This window comes from Cavia porcellus, unplaced genomic scaffold (genome assembly GCF_034190915.1).
Source record: "Cavia porcellus strain 051 isolate PalLab524CR breed Dunkin Hartley unplaced genomic scaffold, mCavPor4.1 scaffold_7, whole genome shotgun sequence".
Classification (NCBI taxonomy): Eukaryota; Metazoa; Chordata; class Mammalia; order Rodentia; family Caviidae; genus Cavia; species Cavia porcellus.
Window position 1 is genome coordinate 69,133,583 of NW_026947490.1, and position 23,124 is coordinate 69,156,706.

Here is a 23,124-nt window from a genome sequence, read left to right on the forward strand (position 1 = left end):
ACTTTTATAGACAAGGAGATTATACAGAAACCATTGTTCATTTTCTGTTAGTTGATTCTAAATACCTTGTAATACTGTCATTCTCTTGAATGGTTTTACATTGTTTTGATATATTTGATGTTATAGTATACGAAGTTATAGTCAAAGATTTCAAGGAAAGAGACAATATGGTAACTACTTTTATGTCGGGATTATCTTGTGGTGAAACACTATTTTGCTTAAATGGTTATGTTTTGTTGTTATGCCCTCTTTTATCTCAATCTCCATTTTATTATTTACTTTTTTATTTTTATCCTTTTAATTAAGGGAAAAATAAATTTAAAAAAGCACGATATAGTAACCCACTTTGATTTCCTATTAACTTGATTTGAAGCCCTGTATTGCTCTCACCATCTTGTTTTGACTGTTGTTCCTCTATTCTGTTTTGCTTGATAGTACCAGGTTCAAAAGTTTAGGCAACAGCTGTGAAGATAGTAGGATTCATTACGGCGCCCATTCTGGTTGACTATTATCTACTTTTGAAGACCTGTAATGTCTCCAATGTTTTGGTTTTGTTGGTTTTGTTCTTTACTGTTTTGTTCAATTTTGTTATAACTGATGATATAGGCAATTCTATTTGAGATAGCAGGAGGCATTATGGTAACCATTGTTGATCACCTTGTATTATGTTTTTACATTATCTATTATGTCCACCCTTTTGATTTGACTGACTCTGTTTTGTTATGTCACATTTGGTTTTACTCTTCCAAAAAAAGTAATAAGAACTGTGGGAGCAATAAAACCCAAAATGTGTAATAGTCATTGTACAAAAGAGAGGAAAAGAAAGTGCTCTAAACAACATAACTGCATGTATATTTAAGTGTATAAGATAGACAATGATATTACTGAGTTTTGTTAGATCATTGAACAGAACTGTTTTCAGTCTCACTGTTTGAATGTCCACTTTATATGCTTTAATTTTGTAACTTGTAATATTTCTAAGATGGCAATATGTAATCCATTAACTAGTGATTTCTTACTGTTTATTTTTTCTGAAATTCTATATAACTTGTACCCTTGTTCTGCTTTTTTTTCTTTTTCTCCTTAAATAAAATTAAAATATATATATATATGTATATATATATATATGTATATATATGTATATATATATATATATGTATATATATATATATACATACATATATATATATATATATATATATAGTCTCTCATACTAACAACATTTCAGGTGTTTAAAAATGACATGGGGTTAATAGCTATTGCATTGAACAGAGTTGACAGGAACATTTTCATAATGAAGATATGACAGACTATCACACAGCACACCATTCTAACCACTACTTTAAATATGTCCCTGAAATTTTGACATATTATTTTTGTCTGTTTTTGGTTCTTTCTAAGTATCTGATTATTTCCCTTATGTTTCCTTTTTCCATTGGTATAAGTAATATAGCATTTGATTTCTTTACATAGGATGCTTACTTATTTTATACAGCAATACCTTGATTAATGAACACTTCTTTTCATGGACAATACAGTTCTGAAATACAGTTTGCTAAGAGAAGTGTTTAGCAAAATTTTGTTTCCAGTTCTCATTTCCATATCATATGATGAACACAGCTATTGTTGTCTTCTCTGCATGAACACGAATTCAGCCACTGTAATGGATTGGTGACTGGTGGTCAATTTAAATACCAACTGAATGTGGTACTGAGCATGGATGGCCCATCTGAGGACTATTGTCAGCATAAAAAGGAAACCTGGAGAGAAAGAGTAGTGTTGTGAGTTTTCCTAATTATTGCTGTTTGGAGCCATCGGTTCTCCTGGAGGAGCTTGTCATGCTGGCTCCCCTGATAGGAATTCAGCTTATCATAAGAGCTCAGGACCTTGTTGCTGAGAATGGCTGTGATTCACTTTAGGGGAGCTTTGATCCTTACTTTGGGCATCGCTTCCAGGCTCCAGAGGGGAAGTTTGTCACACTGGCTTCCTGATGCTGGCTATTATCATCATCAGAGGAGACCTCATTGTTGCTGAGGATGGCTGTGGTACTTCTCAGGGGAGTCCTGGTCCTTATTTTGATCATCACTTCTTGGCTATACTGCAGAACCCTCAGCATATAGCACAGATCCTTCACCCCACTGGCACAGACTTTCTAGCTTTCACCACTGACCTTTGTGCCTTCCAAGTACAGATCTGTGAAATAACTTGCATGAGTTACTGTCTAGGTTTTCAGCTGAATTCATATGGGTGATTGCCATGGGATCCAAGCCCTTGGCTGGATTTTCTAGGTCTTTAGTGTTGTGGACAGATTTCCTGCACTTTCTTTATATTTGATTCTATGGGTGACCATTATAAATAATACTATGAATTCTGTGTCCCGTATTGTCTTGTTCTCCTTGAAAGCCCTGACTACAATAGCCATCTTTCCCAGAACCGTGAGATAAATGAAGTTCATGAATTGAGGTACCATTCACTGTATACTCTTTTATCACTGATGTCTAACCATTTTTCATAATGGTCTTGTCCCCAGCACCTCTCTTCTCTCATTGCTTCCTGGATGTTGTACAATGAATAGTTTTCCTCTGCCAGTCCTTTCTACTGTAACGTTTCTGTGATGGAGCCAGCCACCATGTACTGAAGCCTCTAAAACTGTGAGCCAAATGACTCTTCCCCCTTTATGGTATGGGTGTCAGATAATTTTTCCCAGTAATAAGAAAGTGTGACTAATGCAACAGCCTGGTAAAATTCCCAGAACCTGTAAGTGTTCTGTGGCAGAAAGGTCTTTAAGGATGTAATTATTAAGAATCTTTAAAGGCTAGGCATATAACAGATTAAGTTAACTGTGGAATTCTAATCTATTTCTTTGCTTACTGATAATCACTATCTTTCATCAAATTTTGAAGCAATTATATTAAAACCTCCAGTTACACATGGGACATTTATCCCAAGTGGGTGTTTATCATCCCACTATACTGTATCAATTGTCTTTCATGTTTTGAGAATACATTGTTTGGTGTCTATATGTTTTTTGATATATCTTCTTGCTCAGTTTATTCTTTTATTGGTATATAGACTTCTTTATTCCTTAAATATTTTCTTGACTGTAAATCTATCTTATTTAATATTAAAATTGTTTCCCATGTTAGAAGCATGATATTTTTGGCTAGCTTTACTATATTAAATCTGAAGTAGTATGTGCTTCTTTACCTCATTTCCTATTGATTCAAAGTCATGGCTTTTTAAATGTATGTATATACTATATGTGTATCTATTCATATATACACACATGCACAAATATATAACTTATGTGTATGTATACCCACATACTATACACAAACAAATGAGAAATAAATGTAGGAAGTGTGGTTAAAAAATAGTGAATGCTTAAATTTTTAAAAATTTATTACAGTAAAAGATGCATTGCCACTCACTCTTCAAAATACTCCCTCTTGCTTCAAACACACTTACAATATCATTTTTGCCCATTTTCTAAAGCTGTTCTGGTAGTCCTCTCCCAAGAGTCTTTAGTTGTACTATTGTGACTGCCTCAATGCACTGTACTGACTTTTTTTAATCTTTTGAAGCTATTTTTCCTTTGGATCAGAGCAAGAAGTCACACAGTGCAAGATCTAGTGAATAAGGTGAACGAATGCAAATACACCACATGTATTCCATTGGATAACAATTCACTATATATTTGAACACATTTCATAAGGGCATTTATGAAAGAAGACTTCCCAAATTACAGAAAAATTGAAGAGAAAGACCACAACACAGAAAAAGGAAGGGGCAGCCTACACTTTCTCCCCAGTTCCTAGCTTGTGGTATAAGAAAGGATCATGGAATCTACAGAGACACAGTGAAAGCAGGTAACTTCAGAGTTCTCCAGGGAGAAAGGAACCAGTGGAACAGAGCAATGGATGCTGTATGATACAATAGCTAATTGAGGAACATAAAAACTACTATTGTCAGATAATACAAAACTGCATAGTAGATCAAACAGGCTGCAACTTCTCATCCTTAAGAAATGGAAGTGACAGGCTCCTGGAATAGACTCAAAGGCCAAGAATCAATGATGCCTAGAAGATATCACTGAAAAATAAGTCTCAATATACTAGCAATAAAGATACTTACCATAAACAATTTACAAACATCAGCACAGAAAGCAAATAAAAAATATAGAAAATTAGGAAACACAAAGGCAAGATGCAATCTCAGATCTTCAGCTCCCCAAGGCAAAATTAGGGGGCACTGAGGTGGATGAAATAAAAAACCACCCCACTGAACTTCCCAAAATAGTAGCAGTGGGTATAACAAAGCAGATTCATATATCTAGAAAAAAATCAGAACTAATTATACTGATAATTAAAGTGATGGACATAGTTAGTGAATCTATGGAAATACAGATACATAGAGAAAGAGAATCAACCAATGTGAAGATAGAGACTCAGATATAGAAAACAGATTTTTGGTTTCAAATTAAAGCCTTTCAAATGAAAGGCTTGTTTAAAATAGCAAGGAACCATGAAAAATCAACCCAACAGTTTCTAGGTGATGCAAAGAAAAATAGTGTAAGATTGATTGGAATTGATGAAAAGGCAGGAGACAGCCAAATTACATTTTTAAAAACCTGTTCACATTTGCACACTGTGGGGGAAGAGAACAAGAAGTCCACAAGAAGCAAGCCCTCTCTGAAAACCCGCACCATGCTCAGGCTGCCATCGCTGGAGGATAACCAGACCTCCAGCCCCTTCTGGCACACAGGCTGGGAAACAAGAAGAGCCAACCCCTCATGTTGGTAAGTAACCAGTTGATCCAGAGAAACACAGGCTGTAACAATAGCTATTGAGGTGAAATGCAATTTGATGTTTGTGGCGTTTGGAGTTTCACCGGCTCTGCAAATCTAGGGCCATTGGTCTGATTATCAATTCAGAGGATCATGGTACACAGTGTGGCATCTATGGGGGATCTTCTTCTGAGGTGGTGGCCTTGTTAATTCCCTATTGTCTTGTTTTGAAGTCCTGTGTCATTTTCATTGTTTTGTTGAACTTGATTTTGTGCTGTTTTGTTGTTTGATTTTGTTATATATGTTGGCATGGACAGCTATTTCACAGATGGCAAGATATATTATGGTAGCCATTTTTGTGTTTACTATTATCTTGTCTTGAAGTCCTTTATTGCACTCATTGTTTTGTTTTCATTGCTTTATTCTGTTCTGTTTTATTTGATTTTTACTATGTGTAAAGGTATCTACAACTATTTTGCAGACAACAAGAGGCATTATGGTAACCACTGTTGATTTTGTATTGTTTTGAAGTTCCGTGCCACTTACACTGATTTGTTTTCATTGGCTCTGTTCTATTTTATATTATTTTTTCCTCTCTTTTTGAGACAGGGTCTTGCTATGTGGCCTTGGACTCACTTTGTAGCCCAGACTGGACTCAAACTTGCAATGATCCTCCTGCCTCAGCCTCCTGAGTTGTTCTGTTTTATTTTGCTTGGTTTTATTCTCTTTAAAATTAAAAAAAAACCTGTTCACAGAAGTAATAGAAGAAAACTTCTGAAACATGGAAAATGAGACATATAGAACTCCAATTAGCCATTAAAGAAAAGGAAACCACACCAAGCCATACAATATTCAAGATTCTAGAAATTCAACACAAGAACATAACATTAAAAACTGTTAGAAAAAACAAAACATAACACAAAACCTTTAATCAAAGAGAGCTTGGAATGAAGTATTTCAAGCCCTACAAAAAAAATCTCCAACTTAATTTGATGTTTCCTGCAAAATTATCTTTCAAAATTGATTGACAAGCAAGATACTTTCATGATAAAGAACACTTGAAGAAATTCATGACCACTCAGCCAGCACTCCAAAAAGTTCCAAAGGATATTCTAGGAAAAGATAACAATTCCAAGAATCCCAGTAGAATCAATCTACAGATGAGGTAAGCAATTAAATAGAAAAAAAGAAATGGAATAAAAAACAGAAAAATAATATGTTGACAAGGACAAGTCAGTATGTATCACTTGTAACAGTTGGTGTGAATGGTCTCAATGCATCAATCAAAGAAACAGATTGGCAGAGGGGAACAAGAAACATGATCCAACAATGTGATGCATACAGTAAACAAACAAATACAAAAAGAAACTCAGGCTAAAAGTCAAGAATGAGAAACTTCATGGGACAGAAACCTGGGAAAAAGCAAGGGTAGCTATTCTATTTGCAAAGTGCATTTTAAGCCAAAACTTATCAAAAGAGGCAAAGGTCACTTCATACTTGTTCAGGGAACAAGCCAAGAGGAAGAGATAACAGTCGTAAGTACATATGCACCAAATACTGGTACACCCAACTATATAAAACAAACATTAATAGATACGAAAACCAGATAGACACAGTACCATTGTAATGGAGGGCCTCAGCACCTCATTGTAACAAATAGACAATCAACTAGGCAACAAATCAACAAAGAATTATCAGAACTAAGTTTTTGAACAAATGGACTTAGTAGTTATCTACAGAGTGTTCCACTACACAACAGAAATCACTTTCGTCTCAGCAGCACATGGAATTTTTTCCAAAATAGACCACGTACTAACTCATAGAACATGCTTAAATAAATGCAAAGGAATTAAAATCATCCCATGTACATTATCGGATCATAGTGCAATGAAATTGGAAATCAATGGCAATTGATTTCATCTGTTATGTTAGAATTAGGAAGTTAAGAAATGGATAGATTCCTAGATACATATGAATTTCCAGAACTAAATGAAGATATAAAAATTCTAAATAACAATATCAATCAATGAAATTAAAGAAGCAATAATAAAACTACCAGTAAATATAAGTCCACATCCTGATGGATTCATTGCTGTATTCCTCAAGAAACTTTTTCTAAAAATGGGTCTCACTGTGTATTTTAGGCTGGCCTTAAACTCACTATGTAACCAAGGATAGCCTCAAATTCACGGCAATCCTCTTGACTCAGCCTCTCAAGTGCTGGGATTACAGGCGTGCACCACCATGCCTACCTCATAAGAACTTTAGAGAATTCCTCAATCTCTTTAATGAAATCAAAAGAGAAACATTGCCATTAACCTGAAATTCCATCTCACTTCAAAAAAATTGGTTGTCATCAAGAAATCAACCAATAACAAATGATGGCGAGGCTGTGTTGAAAAAGGAACCTTTCCCCATTGTGGTGGGAGTGTAAACTGATACAACCACTATGGAAATCAATATGGATAGTCCTCAAAAAACTGAAATCAAAGATTCCATTTGACCTGTCTATTCCCCTTCTAGTCATCTTCCTGAAAGAATTAAAAGCATCATAGTGCAGTGATATATGCATAACCACGTTTATAGCAGCATAACTTGTAATAGAAAAGGTGTATTTATATACAATGGAGTACTACTCTGACATAAAGAAGAATAAACTTTTAAGTAAGTGGATGCACCTCAAGACTGTAATCTTAAATGAAATAAATTAGACACACAAGTTTAAATATCACATTGTTTCTCTTGTGTGAGAAACTCTAAGTGTAAACAAGGAGCAAAACAGAGGGTGGATGTTAGGAATTAGGAAAAACATGTTCAGGTGGGAAGGGAAACTAGAGAGGGATAGGAAGAAAAGATAAAAGTAAAAGTGGATTTATAAAACAAAGAGTGGCAGGAAATTATGAAAACAAACTTCTGTAAATTGGGAGGGAAGAAGGGCTGAAGGAAGGGAAAGGGAGTAGAAAAAGAAGAAAATTAAGATATATTACTTACAGGTTCAAATTCTTTATGATGAATGTGATCACAATGTTTGGCAAATATGTACTAATAAATATTTTTAAAAGAGTACTTCCAGAAATGTGAGATGTGTGTGTATTTATACAAACTCATACATACATACATTTCTTATTTCTACCCTGAGAGGACCTAGAAGCAATGAGCATACCCAGTTCCTGCGGCTTTGTTTTTAAACACAGCTCTTTGAAAGGAAGCAGAGCTCATTGGAGAAGTGTTGGAACCAAGAAAACACAGATGAGCCTGGGGGCACCTTGTAAGTACTGGAAAGAGGAGAAAGAAGCAGAGAAAGAAAAATGGTAGCAGATTCAAAGCCAACCTGAAAGAACACACAATGGCCAGAGCTGGGACAAATTAGCAATAAAACAAACAACAATAATATAATAAATTGGATGATACTTTAAAGAATAAAATCAATATCTACACAAGCATACTGATTTAAACAAAGGATTACATGGGAGAAAAGAAACAACCTTTCTTTACAGAAAAATCCAAACTAAAAAAGATGTACATAAGAGAAATAGAAATTCACTATTAAATACTACATGGACTCGAGAGAGTTATAATTGAATAAAGAATAATAATCCCTCAAAGAAAATCATTAGCCTCTGCAACACTCCTATTTCCCCCAAGTCTAAGCAGGCAATCGATGGTATAGTCAGAGGGTTACATCAAAGAGATCTTACTGGGGCTGAGGATTTAGCTAAGCGGCATAAGTACCTGCCTTGCAAGCAGGCAGTCGTGAGTTCGATCCCCCGTACCGATAAAAATGAAAAAGACCAAAAAGAAAAAAGAAAAAAAAAGAGAGAGAGAGAGAGAGAGCTTACTGAGGGCCTGTACACAGAACGAGCAAGCAAGACAAAGGCGCCTCACCCACAGGTCTCAGAAGTCAAGAGGAGGCATATGAAATAGAAAGTTGGAGCTCTGGAAGCAAAGTTGCCTGGTAGAAGCTGATGGTGTGCATCATAGAGAAAACCACTCTGCACCAGAACTTCAAGTGCACAAGCAAGGAATGAGCAAATAAATATCCAAGCTTTTCCCTCTGCCAATGAACTGTTGATGCTTCTCCCTTTGAAACCCAACGAGAAGCAAGGGGCAAGGTCTTGAGTTGGTACCGTCCACAAAGATCGCCTCGGGGGTGCACAGCAGGGCAAGAAGCTCAGAGAATGTTTCTAGAAGGAGAAGTGGAAGATATGCTCAGAAGAATCACGGGGAAATCACCAATTCTAATTTCTGATCATATATCAGGAAACTCACAATTGTCCTGATACTGTTTGTGTTCCACTTTTAGCACAGCAGCATTTTTAAAAAGTTTCAAGGATTTAAAGCCTTATTTTTCCTAGGTTTTTGCATGTGCATTATCAATACTATATAATGAGAACTGAATTAACATAGAGCATTCATTAGAGAACCTTTTGCTTCTAAGAACAAATTGGGCTTCAATACTTCATTCATTGTACAAGAAATGGACTGATAATGCATTAAAAATTTCAACTAAGAGAAATAGAATAGTTTTGAATGTTTATTTACAGTAAACCAAAATATTAAAATTTTTAAACATTCCCCAGGCCGGAGTTTATTCTCACTATATCATAGTTATCCTTATCCTTTATCTATTGATGTATTACTTTTATTATCCCTCACATTCCTATGATTCCTGATAACAGCTCAAAGGAAACAACTTGTAGAGAAATAAAGCACCTCAGACTTCATCCCCTATGTATGAAGAATAAAAAATAAAACTATCTGGAGAGGACCAAGAAGATTTCCTAACATATTACCAGCTGCTGATTGGAAGGTCACATCTATGCATGAATCTTTCATGTTTTGATTTCTTTTGTTGCCATCCTGGTGCATTCAGAAGTGTAGTGAATTATAAGCTAGAAATCTTCTGTTCTAGTTCCAACTCCATTCGGGCTAATTATCATGCTCTCTTGGCATCTATTTTTTCAGATGAAAAACAAAAATCTAAAACTACTCTCCTTTCAGATCCTTCTGGGAGTTTCTGCATCAGATAGTAATGAGTTGTAGTGTACTTAATAAATAACTTTTAGTTAATAAAATAATATTCAAATCTTTGTTCTGTAAAAACACAGCCTTCAGTAAACATATACCATTCATAGAGAAATTTGGGGATTCTAGTGTGCATTCTTACCCGACCTTTAACAAACAATTCAGAGCAACCAAGAGTCCCCACCCTGTGTGTAGGATCACTGCAAGATACTTGTCTGGGAAAGTTCTCAGTTTTTCCAGGAGCCTCTCTGCTGGGAAGAGCTTGGGTTCTTGTTACGGCTTGTATCTAGATGCACCCCCAAGCCTCATGCAGTCATAGATGGGGCTTTTTGGAGGTCGCTAGATCTAGAATGGGTGATGCTGGGATCAAGGATGTGATACTAGGATTAAGGATGCAATTAGCAGCTGGATAAGACATAAAGGAAAGTAAGAGGATTATTTTCTGGTGACTTGTTATTTATTGCTGCTTCTGATTATCTTGTGCTGCCTTTTTTTCATTCTGCAATGCCTCTTTGCCATTCCATTCTGCCTTGGAGTCAGCCAACTAAGAACTGAAACCTCTACAAACTGAGCAAAATAAACCCTTCCTCCCTTAATTTGTGGGTATGGGGTATTTTGTCTTAGCAATGAAAAAAGTCACTAAAACAGTTCCCAATTTCTGTTGCTTAGAAATAGGCTGCCAACTGTCCAATTAGCTTTTCTAAGACTATGTCCATTTCATCTTCAAGATTGGAGCTCAGGGGCTGCGGATTTAGCTCAGTGGGATAATCACCTGCCCAGCAAGCATGAGGTCATGAGTTTGATCGCTGGTACCAAAACAAAACAAAAATAATCAAAAGATTGGAGCACAGAATGCAGTAACAGATACTGTCTTGATTTTTCATTTTTTGTCTTCATAGCCTTGGTTTTCTTTCTTACACCTCAATTAATTATAGTAATCAAAAGTGTATTCTAGGACCTTTACGATTCTTGTAGTCCGAGGCTACCAGACACATACTGTGTGTGGATGCAGCTAGCAGCTATTAGATTTTTCTCCTGGTTCCACTACTGGTTTCCAAAGCCACCTCCTTTAATCCCTTCTTAAAGGTTTCTCCCTTGTTAATTGTAAAGTTGTTGTACCTGTTGTAACCATCCTTTATACTTAGGATAGTAGTAAGAGAAAGACAACTCAAGACAAAATGGTTTCAGAAAAATAAGGAAGCATAGAAAAGACTTTGGGCAAGCTACACTTAAGACTCAAAGATGTTTCAAGACCTTAGGGTCATAAACAGTATCACTAATGCACTCAAGAGAAATATCTAACATAACTCTGAGGGGTTGATTTTTCCTGAATTAACACCTAAACTGAGTAAGATGTGTTGTACACGAAAAGAAGGACATCAGGGGATGGAGAAATAAAGAACTTTGCAGGTAGAAGTGAGAGCACATGGTTAGGTCTGAAAGCAAAGTTCCCTAAAGATACAGCCAGCCCTTTCTATGGCTGAAAGGTAGAAGAAGAAATAGGAATGCTCATTGAGGTGAGCCATGGGAAGATAAAGTAGTTCTACTTTGCAATGCTGACAATACTAGCTTTATCCTGAGGACGCCAGGGAAGCACTGGATGTGTAACCCTTCAAAAACAGCAAATCTCATGAATGCTGAGTCCAGCATTGTGTGAACCAGGAGTGGCCAGCCCTCACTTCTGTTCGATGACAGCAGGGTGAGATTGATAGCTGAGAACCTAGTCCTCCAGGACTGCTTTCCCCAGACAATTTTTGAACAACTGCTTATGTAGGATTTACCAAATCTTGGATCACAACAAGTAGAATATTTTAAAATTGCTATGATTGGAGTGGTAGTACTTTTAAAAAGACTTTGATCTGTGCCAAACATAAATCACCAGGCAACAAATAGGAATGAATCATCTAACTTTATCATAAGAAAAGACAGAAACTTATGGGTAAACGAGTTTTATCCAAGCCCTGGCAGTTTTTATAGAAAATTAGATGTACTGAATTATAATTTACATTCCATAACACTTGCTAATATGTTAATTTTGTTGAGTTGTGACAAATGGCTATAGTTGTGACAAATGGTTAGAGACCCACCACCATACTCCAGCTATCGAATTTTATCACTACAACTCCTCTTATACCTTTTGTCTGCTAAATACCTCATCCAATCCCCGGCATCAGACTGCCACTGACCTTTCTGTCTCCACACACATGCCATTTTAGAGAATTTCATGTCCTGAAATATACAACATGTAGTCTTTTGTGTCTGGCTTCTCTCAGTTAGCTTTTACAATTACCCATATTGTTAAATGTATTCATAGCCTATTTATTTTTACTGGTGAGTAGGATTCCATTGTTGGATCTACCACAATTTGTTTACCTATCAGTTCATAGTTTTTAGGGGGATTTTTTTCCCATGTGAATATCTAATTGTTCCAGCATGGCTGCTTGAAACAAGCTATCCTTTCTCATCAAACTATCTTAGTGTCTTCTACAAAATCAATTGACCACACATGTGTGAACCTATCCCCAGTCTCAATTTGGTTCCCTTAATCTGTGTGTTTAAATTCATACCAATAACACTGTCTTGATGACCGTAGCTTTGTAATATCTTGAAATCAAGGTAGCATGAATTCTTCATCTTTATTCTTTATTTTCAAACTTGTTCTTTCTACTCCAAATCTTTTGTAATTTCATGTAAAAAAAAAAACAATCAGCTTGTCCATTTCTTCCAAAACAATTTCCAGGATTCTTACTGGAATTTGTTTCATAATTCTTTTATGATGTAACCGCAAGAAGGCTTAGAAGAAAGGCTCAGGAGAACAAAGTTTATATTTACAGGTCTCAAAGACGAGGACATGGCATGCTATGAAGGCAGGAAGTTAGGGGACAGAAGCCAGGGTGAGGGAAGGGCTGGGCCACAGTCATTACTTATATTTCTGCAAGAAAAGCAAAGCAGAACAGGACAATTTAGGATTGGCCAGCTTGAATAACCAGCAGCTTTGTTGTAGTGACTACCCGGTATGTGTGGTGTTGCTTTGGGTTTTCCACTGGAAGAAAGAAGAGAAAGAATCTTTATGAATTTTCCTATATGGGAAGAAGTATGTTCATGAATACATTATTATAATTATATTTTAGATTATTTCATCATATAGTGGCTCAGAGAATATAAATATTTTCAAGGTTCTTAAAATACCCAAATCTCCCAAAAGAGTGAATTTTATTTCTTGTTAGCAAAAGTCACTGTACTGACTGGATGAAGAGAAGCTCAAATAAGCTTATATGACAGCATTCTCCTAACAATAATTCTTTAAAACATGTGGCTCAAAGTGGATATTTTCATAGATTGGAAGATAATATCATTAAAATGTCCATATGACTCAAAGCAACCTACAAATTCAACATCATCCCCATCAAAATCCTAATGGTGGGCGAGGGATATAGTTCCACAGCATAAGCACCTGCCTGGCAAGCACAAGATCATGAGTTGGACTCCCAGTCCAAAAAAAAAGGAAAGAAAGAAAATAGAAGAAAACAATACTTCAAGATTCATATGGCATCACAAAAAAACCCAAATAGTCAAAGCAGTCTTAAGAAAGAACAAAACTACTGGAGGCATCACACCACTTAATTGCAAAGCATAATACAAAGATATAATAAGACCAAATGTTACTGGCATAAAGACAAACAGATATACCATTACAGACCAGTAAAACAGAATAGAGCCATTCATGGACTGCGGGGGAGAGAACCAGGCCTCACCAGGAGGTGATCCTCCCCTGGAAACCATATCATTTTCATTGCTTTATTGGGTTGGGTTTTATTCTCTTTTGTTTTGTTTGATTACGTTAAATCTGATGGCATGAGCAGCTATTTAAAAGATAGCAAGACACATTATGGTAGCTATTGGCTTGTTTCCAAAGTCCTTTATTGCATTCAATGTTTTGTTTTTATGGTTTATATTCTATTCTGTTCTGTTTTTCACTATGTCCAAAGGTATCTGCAGCTATTTTGAATACAACAAAAGGAATTATGGTAATTATTGCTGATTTCATAAGGTTTTGAAGATCTGTTATCACTTATACTAGTTTATTTTGATTGATTTTATTCTGTTTTACTTTCTTTGGCTTTATTCCCTTTAAAATAATAATAATAAACCAGAATAGATACCCTAAAATAAACCCACACATATAAGGTGTGATCAAAATATTGCTTATGACTGTTTACATTTTTAAAATTTATTATACTAAAAGACATATTGCCATTAAATGCTTTCAAGATACCACCCTATAACTTCCAACACACTTATCCCATCATCCTTGCCACTTTCTGAAGCAGTTCTGTAAATCTTTTGTGTCTTTTCAAGGTATGATCAAAAGACTAGGGAATATGCTGCTAACTTCATCCTACATAAAGGCTGCCTCATAAATCCATCACAGTGTGTCTTCGCCTACATTATTAAACTGAATCTGGCAGCATGCAACTTCTGACTCCTCACCAAATTAAAATGATCGTGACAGGTGTGAGGGGGATCAATGGCAAGATGTCTTAGGTAATTTTGTTTAAATTAAATGTTCACCATAATTTCTATCATACTTCATATATGGTCAACTGATATTTGACAGGGCACCAAAAACACAGTAGAGAAGGACAAAGCCTTCAGCAAGTAGTATTTGGAAAATCGGATGTACGCAAGCCAAAGAAAGAATGTAGACCCTTATCTTACACTATACATTATAATGTGTTCAGGCTTGAAATATAAACGTAAGACCTGAAACTTCCAAGTAAAGCTTATAGAGGAAAAGCTTCTTGACTTTACACTTGGTGGTAATTTTTTAAAAATATGACACCAAAAGAATTAATAACAAATAAAATTATATCAAACTAAAAAGTTTGTGTACAGCAAAGGAAACAATAAACAAAATGAAAAGGTAAACTTACAGATGGGAAAATATTTTCAAATCAAATCCAAAAGGAGTTAATATTCAAAATATGTAAGGAACTACTATCAACTGATGGCAAAAAACAGGAGCTGGGGGATAGCTTAGTGGTGGAACACTTGTTTAGCATGTGCAAGTCCCTGCGTTTGATCCAAAGCACCATAAAATACATAGAAAATGCCAAGGCGTTTAAACAGGCATTTCTCTAAAGAAGACATATATTTGACTAACAGATATATGAAAAGTGCTCAACATCACTAGTCAGCTGGTACTAAAAAACAGTGATATAACATACCTGTTAGGATGGTTATTATCAAAAATACAAAAGGATGTCTGAGAATGCAGAGAAAAGAGAATCTTCACACACCATCGATCAGGATATCAACAGTGCAGCTACCATGAAAAACAGCGTAGAATCCCTCCCACCCACCAAAAAATGAAACAACGCCATAACCCCACCCCTGGTTGCATATCTAAAACAGCTGGAATCAGAATTCTAAAAAGATATCTGCATCCTTATGTTCACTGCGTTTATTCATGATAATATATGGTGGAAGAATGAGCACAAAAACTGTGGTATACACATACCTTGGATTTTCTTAGGCACTTTCTCAGGTTGCAGCCCATTCCACCATCTGTTTTTTCTTGGGCAGTGCTTGGCATTTCTCTAACTATTCTACTTATATCTTGCTTCAGGTCGTTAATAACTTCATTCCTGAACTCGTCTATGAGGCTCTGGCGATAGCACTTTATGTCTATTGGTGCCATGTCTGCTATTGCCTGTTTCTCAGGGTTGGGAGCCGAGGACCCTTTCTTGTTGTTCCCTCTTCCCATATTTTTTGTTCCTTTTATACAAGCGTATATAGGAGGCCCAGTTTCTTTCTTTGTTTGTTTGAATTGTGCCGGCTAGGTGTTCCTGCCCACTGCAGTGTACTAAGGAGACACAAACCTCGGCAGCCTCTGCTGGGCCCTCCCCTCCAGGTCAACCTACTGAAGGCTTCACCACTTGGGTGCACCTCCAGGTGCTGGGACCTGGTTTGGGCTAGCCTACTGGGTCTTAGTCAGCCGCGTCATGCAGGCCAGGCACTCCCCACCAATCTGCTTGAGAGCGGAGTATGTGACTGAAGTCACTGCAGCATCCCATTCCAGCTAGTCTTCCCAGTCCCAGTATGTCCCTTTGCTGAAGCCTCCTACTCTATGGAAGGGTCCCTGATCTGCTCACTCACCACAGGTCGATGCAGGGCTCCCGGCCAGTCCTGCTCTCAACTCCATTCACCGCTTCCCACTCTGAGAGCTTTCGTGCCTCTCTCCTTGCCATGCCGATTGGGATGCAGCAGCGGCTGCAGGAAATTCAAATCACAGCGTCCAGTGGTGCAGGGTCCAGCTTCTGCACTGAGACCTTATCTGTTCCTCTTATATCACCGGGATTGCATTTCCAGTTGGTTTGTCTTAGTTTAGTTCGTTCCTGGGTCGGCAAAGTATATCTCCCCTTGTTAGGATTTCTCGCCTGACACCATTCCTGGATTTTAAGTGTGGTTTCTCAGAGAGCCTCTGAAGCTGCTGCCATATTCTCCCAGAAGTCCATCCCAAAGCCATGCAATATTAAAAAAAAAAAAGTAACATCATTCCATGCCCCACAGTCCCGCAAACTCTTTACACCTCAGTTTTTAGTTCAGAGGTTTTCCAAAGCTCACGGGGAAAAAAACAAAAACACATGCGTTCAGTTAATATAGCACTACCACTATCTCACAAATTGGAGGTAGAGATAAAAACTCTAAGATACTTTGCCATAAGGAGAGTAGAAAGACGAAGCCACATTCAGAATCTGGGTTCTTATTTGCTTCAAAGTGAGTAGAAATACAGTGAATTTAGACACTAATGTAAAGCATCGGAAAGAAGGAAAGAAAGCTGAGATGTGGGAGGAGAAGACCTAGGAACAAAGACCTAGAGAAGATGGGAAGGGACGAGAATGAGCTGATCACTCTTTGTAATAGAAACAGAAGGGCAGAAAGCACAGTAGACAGATGCAAAACCAAGAAGGCTGGAGGACTTGGGACCTCGCGGGCATGATCTTCTGTTTTCTCAGTTGGAGTCAAGGCCCTCAGTTCATGAGGAGAACCAATGAGGAAGTGCTGGGGTTTCAGGAAAAAACAGAAGATGCAAATAGTTTTTCCTTGACTGTTGGAGTTAATGTGAGATAGGCCTCGTAGTTGTGAACTTTGGGCAGCCTCATTCAGCTGCTGAGGCACAGGGGCAGAGCTGGCCAGAGGTGAATTCCATCAGACTTTGCCAGCGGAGAACTAGGTAGGGGTTAAAGGAGTTGGAACATATGCAAAGCAATCACTTAAGCACTGCTCACCATAGTGAGAAGGGCCATAAAGACATGATGGGAAAGGAGGGGGTGAACTTAAATAAAGAAAAAAGTCGTATCCCAAGGCTTCCTGAATGATAAAGCCAGCCAACTTCACTCAGGTGCTAAGATGATTTTGTTCTTAGCTCCTCCTGGGTCCCTGTTACCCTGTCTTCTTAGTCTGCCCCTCTCATCCTCCCTACACTCAAGCGTTAACACTGAAGGATACCCACGAATACACAGCAGCCCATTCCCTAATAAAGCTCGAGCTGTGTTTTAATCAGACTCTTACCATTTGATGAATAAAATGTCCAGACACAAAGTCTCAAATTTCAAACCATTAACAGATTGTAAATAACGAATTTGGGGCAGAATGGCTAGGATACACTAATCTGTTTTTTGAATGAATAAAAATAAAAAGATGACGGTGCAAAAATGAAGGCTTTTGTGGCTTCCAGTAGATGTAAGTGATGAAAACATCCACAAGGCCTTAGGAGATATTCAGAGAGATGCAAGGCACACTTGAACTATCATCCTTTCTTTTTACTTTTATTTTATTTATTTTAAAGCAAATAAAACAATAAAACCAATCGAAAAAACCCAGTGTAAGAGATACAGGACTTCAAAACATTACAAAATCAACAATAGTTACCATAATGCCCCTTGATGTCTTCCTAACACCTTCAGATAACTTTGGACAGGATAAAAATCAAACAGAATAGAATAGAATAGAATAGAATAGAATAGAATAGAAACAATAAAGACACTACATTGAATGCAATAAAGGACTTCAAAGGAGCTATCATCCTTTCATCAGACAGTGATGATGCAAAGACAAGAGAGCTAAATGTATGTTCTTCCTCTTCTTCAACTGACCAGCTGGCCAACTTCCAAGGCAAGCATAAGAGATAGGAAGGGACCCGTGATCTCCCCCTCCCCAGGGATCACAAATACACCCCCACCACATCTTCTGAGGCTACTCCAGGCCCATGTGTGCAAGAGAGGCTTCCGTACCTGGCACAGTCAAAAGAAAAGGTTAGTACTGCTGTTTCCTCTGGATCTGGACACCAGCCAGCTTTGACAGGAGATGACTTGTCATGATGAAAGAATGAGGAAACCTGTGCCCTGGCCTTCTGCACCTGGAAAGGAAGAAGGGTGTCATGGGAGAAAGCTGCCAGACACAAGTGCTCACCAAGAGGAGAGCGCATGCATGGTCCATGCCACGCTCACTCAGACCCTCACCTGCTTCCTGGCCTCTTTGTGGGGACATTGTAAGGGGCTTAGCAGAATTGGGACATGGGAGTCCAAGCAAATCTGGTCCTCTCCTTGCTCAGAAAGTGGAGAACAGAGCAAAGACTCCATCAGATTAATGCCTTTTCCCAGATGTGCATAGCAACAGATGAAAAAGATGTAGTTCAAAATGTTACCCATCACTATCCTTTCTGAAAGGATTTCCGGTGTGCTACCTCCTTATTTCTGCTTGCTTAGGCTTCCTATATTATCTACAATGCATATGTGTTTCTTCTGAAAAGGAGAAGGAGTGAAAGTTGAAAGTGTTCTTTAAATGTCTCTAATTTCATCCACTGGGAAATGTTAGTGCATTTGATCCTCACATGATTCTCTGAGGTAGAGAATTCTCTGCCTTAGAGAAGCTCACATCACCATCCTCAGGTTGCAAGAAATGGAGGCCTCAGACATATTAGTATGCATGTTTATGTGACAGTGAGCTGCAGTTACCCCAGGTGAGCTGATGTGATTGGCAAGTCCTCTGTGGATGCATCGCTCCCGCCCAGCTGGTACCTCTGCTCTGAAGCCCCTCACAATCTCTCATTGAAGGTTGCTGTGCATTGTTCTGTGAATGGCTACTTGGTGAAGCAGGTCCTTCATTCTGCGTTGCAGGATCTGTACTCAAATAGCGAGAATCAACAAGATGGTCCACCTTCTCCTTGCCATGGCCTCTTTTAAATCCTGGAGGAAGTTGACTACTTTGCCCACAGCTGGCAAGAGGGATAGTTGTTACATAAGGCTGATATTCCAACTGTAGACATCTCGTCCTTAACCATAAGTGAAGCATCCCTTAGTAAGATAGTCAAGATCTGTTCAGAATATTACAGGCATGAATTTCTCACTAGCTTACCACTAGAACTGGGAGCCTGGGACTCCTGACCTAAACCAGCTGGTGTGAGTCAGAGATGTTGGGCTGAGAAGACACCACAGCCAGTGAGAGAGCAGGCCACATTCTAAAGAAGTCATCAAATATTAAGGACTATGACCCTCAGTTTTCTCACTGTTAAGGAAGGGAGGCATAATTATGGAGAAAGGAGGACTACGGTAGTTTATATGATGATGGATTATAATAGCAGGCACTGGTGTAAATGCAGGGTTTCCAAAATACATGGATACAGAGACTAATAAAGTATGTATATGGCTTTACAACTCTGCTCACTGAGCAAGCCTGGAATCAGTGGTACTTTTGTAGAGCAGAGCACTGTGAGTGCCTAAGTCTTATTTTCTAAATACCATTTTCAACTGAAAGCTACCAGAACTCCTTGGAGAAATAGCTAATTCCAGTGCCATGGCAAGAAAAGTTCAAGATGAGTCTGTAATTTTCAAGTTAAGAATTTCTCCAAGAATGATGAAGGATACCAGCAGTCATGGAAATCAGCTTCACAAAGTTCTCTTTGGCCAGATCTAGGCCACTTTAAGTATCCAAGCAAATAGTGTTCGTAATGGATTGTAATTCATTCAACAAAATAGAAACCCATGAATACATACTGATTTAAATAAATGAGAAGGGAAAGCTCTATCTTAGAGTATAATCCCAAGTAATAATTATAGAAGGAATGATAGCATTATATAATTATTTATTGATCATCTTAATATTTGGCTCAGGTAAAAAGCATCTGTGGATGTCTAAATTAAAGGATGATGTTTTAATAAGGAAACATTTATATGGTCTCAAATCTATCCACTAATTAACATCTTTAATAGATAATTATCAACACTTACCAATACTTAGCATAATCCATTCACAAAGTTCTAATCCATGAACTTTCCTGGAAACCTAACAGACAGCATGTTAACCAAACTGTAAAAGTTAGCATCAGCACTAGTGGGGTTAAATCAACGTCGAGTGCTTTGACAACATGCACTGAAAGAACTCACCATCATTTCTGCAATATTCCTGCAACATCCTAGAATCCAGTCATGACAAACCCCAGACAACCTCAAATTAAGAGACATTCCTCAAAGAAACTGGTCTGTACTTCAAAAATACCCAGGCTATAAAAGAAAAATAAAAACTAAAGAACTGTTCCAGATTGAAAATGATTAAAGAAACACATGACCTACAATCAATACATCATTCTCCATCAGCTCCTGGACTTTAAGGGCCATTTGTATCATTTGTAACAAAATACCTGAGACATTTAGCTTAAAAGAGAAAAGTTTTATTTGGCTCAAGATTTGGTTTTGAATTTTCCAGTCCAAGATCAGGTGGACCCATTGCTCCGAGCAGCTGATGTGTATGCTGGATGGAAATGGCAAGGAACACATGGTGTTGTAGACTGCTCATTGCATGGCCAAAAGCACAAAGGGAGTTAAAGGATGGATCAGGTCCCCAAGCCTCTTGGGAGGACACCCAGATCATCCAAGGACTTCCATTAGGCCACACCTCCTCTTACTTCTCCACTACTTCTAAACAACATGGGAACCAGGTCTGTAACAAATGCACCTTGGAATGGGAAAACGTGGGTTTCACTACCCATTACAGAATGATATGGGCAGAAAAATGATGGACTCCAAAAAATTTTTAAAAAGCACTTTTATTAGCTGAGCTCAGTGGCAACACTGTCCCAGAAAAGCAGCCAGGGAAGTATGTGCCTGAGCCAGGGGCTGCAGGGAGTTATAAAGTAGCAAGCCGCAAGGCAGGGTCAGAGTCTTAAGATCAGTTTGTCCCCATAAAAGGAACCAGGGAGGCGGAACAAGTAAGTAGTTACAGGAACCAGGGAGGCAGGGAGGGGGTTACATGGTGGGTATGTTACAAGGTTGCAACTTAACTGGCAGTTACACAAGTTTTACAGGAAGAGAACAAGTTATAATAAGTACAGCACATTTTAGCTTTTTGAGCTTATAACAGGAAAACTATGCAAGTGAGGCATAACTTATTTAAACATGTTAATGGAGTCCCAGGTGATATCTTGATACATGCATACATTTTGTAATTTTTAAATTGGAGCAAATGTATCTATTTCTTCAACCATTTGAATAAAGAAAATACATCCACTACACCAGACCCTGGCATCGTTGCTGAGATCCTCAGTGAAATCTGAATAGGGATCTGCGGAAAGTATTTTGTTATCAATGCTAACTTATTGATTTTGATGAACATTCAGTAGTTAGGTGCTGTGACTCATGCGCCTCCTGAGGTTCTTGGGGTTAAAGACTATGAGGGGAGAGAAAAATAAGAAGAAGAGAAAGTGGGGGTCAGGCGGAGCCCTTACTCTCCTGATGGGAGGAAGGGGCTGCTCAACCCATGTAGCATGTTTATTTATACACTGGAAAAGATGATACCAGTTTCAGCCCCTCTGCCTAGCAACGCACTGCTTGGATTGTCTGGGAGCTTGATGTTTTTCTGGACTGTAACAACTTCTTCACATGACTGCCCTGGGAGCTCTTTGTTTTCTGGTAGGATGTGTCTGGTTCATGCCCTAGATCAATTTCCAGCTTTTATGGCTTCCAACATATCCATCTCTTTTGTTGTTGCACAGGATGGGTGGTTAGTTGAAGCTGGAGGAGCTGTGTTGGAGACCTCTGTAGAAGGTCTTTTATTTTAAGTGCAGTCCAAAGATTTTTAAGTCCCTGCATTCCCCAACTGAAACCTGTGCAGTCCATCAACCCATAACAGTAGTCAGTTACCAGTGTAGCTGGCAGTTGTCAAAAGGTATTAGTGATTTGAGTTTCTTTCAGAATATACTACTTTAGCATTATTTTATATACATCTAGTAGTTGTATGTTTTCTGCAGGATATTCAAGACCAAGTTAAGGTGAGATCTGTATTAAATACAATCAATTTTTGTAATCTAGGTCAGGTGAGTCCCCTCAGGAATAGCACCTCTTATTCTTCTGTCAGTGTCAGCCATTTGGATGAGTCAGGGCTATTGCTTGACCACGTTGTTTTCTGTGAAAGTTTGGGAGATTTTTTTGCTCCTGGTGATTCTACTTAGGCACACTACACACTGATGATCTCATTCCTCGGTGGTCTCATTGTCTCCTTGTTCAGAAGACCAGGCACTCACTGAGTATTGGATGTCAAGCAGAGGTTCTCTAATGTCCTGGGTCCTCACTGACTTTGGAGGGCTGGGGTCAAAATACAGCTGTCCTCTTAGCCTATCTGTCTAATTGTCGGTCTTTAAACCTCAGTTGTTGAGCACCCAGAAGAAAAGATTGATAACAGTACAATATAATGAAGGCATTATACCTTATCTAAATATTAAACGTATTACAACATAAAATCACTATTTTTTAACAACCATGGATGTTTTAAGATTTGAATACCTGTAGAATATTAACAAACAGTTACATATTTTACACAGAAAATTAGAAATCAAACCATATGCAACATTGTAGCATAAAAAACATGGTGACATTTTGTAACACTCTTGAATTTTCATTTTGACATCAAATTTCTCATTTTTGGTGCTTGCTTTGGCAGCACATATACTAAAATTGGAACGATACAGAGAAGATTAGCATGGCCCCTGTGCAAGGATGACACGCAAATTCAAGAAGCGTTGCATTTTTATTAGCTCACAGAACATGCTTAAATAAATGCAAAAGAGTGAAAATTATCCCTTGCATGTTATTGGATCATAGCGCTTTGAACTTAAAAATTAATGATAAAAAATACTGCAAAAATCCCACAAACTCATGGAAACTGAATAACACACTCTTGAGTAATCAGTGGGTCACAGGGGAAATTAAAGAAAAAATTAAACAATACCTATAAGCAAATGAAAATACAAATACAAC

General features: G+C 37.9%; 1 non-coding gene across 1 annotated transcript; it reads left to right on the plus strand.

Moving 5' to 3' along the window:
* The first annotated feature begins 22,791 nt into the window (after positions 1-22,791).
* Positions 22,792-22,898, plus strand: LOC111756440 (U6 spliceosomal RNA). The gene has a single exon (XR_002790933.1). It is a non-coding gene; the product is annotated as a U6 spliceosomal RNA (small nuclear RNA).
* Positions 22,899-23,124: the final 226 nt, after the last annotated feature.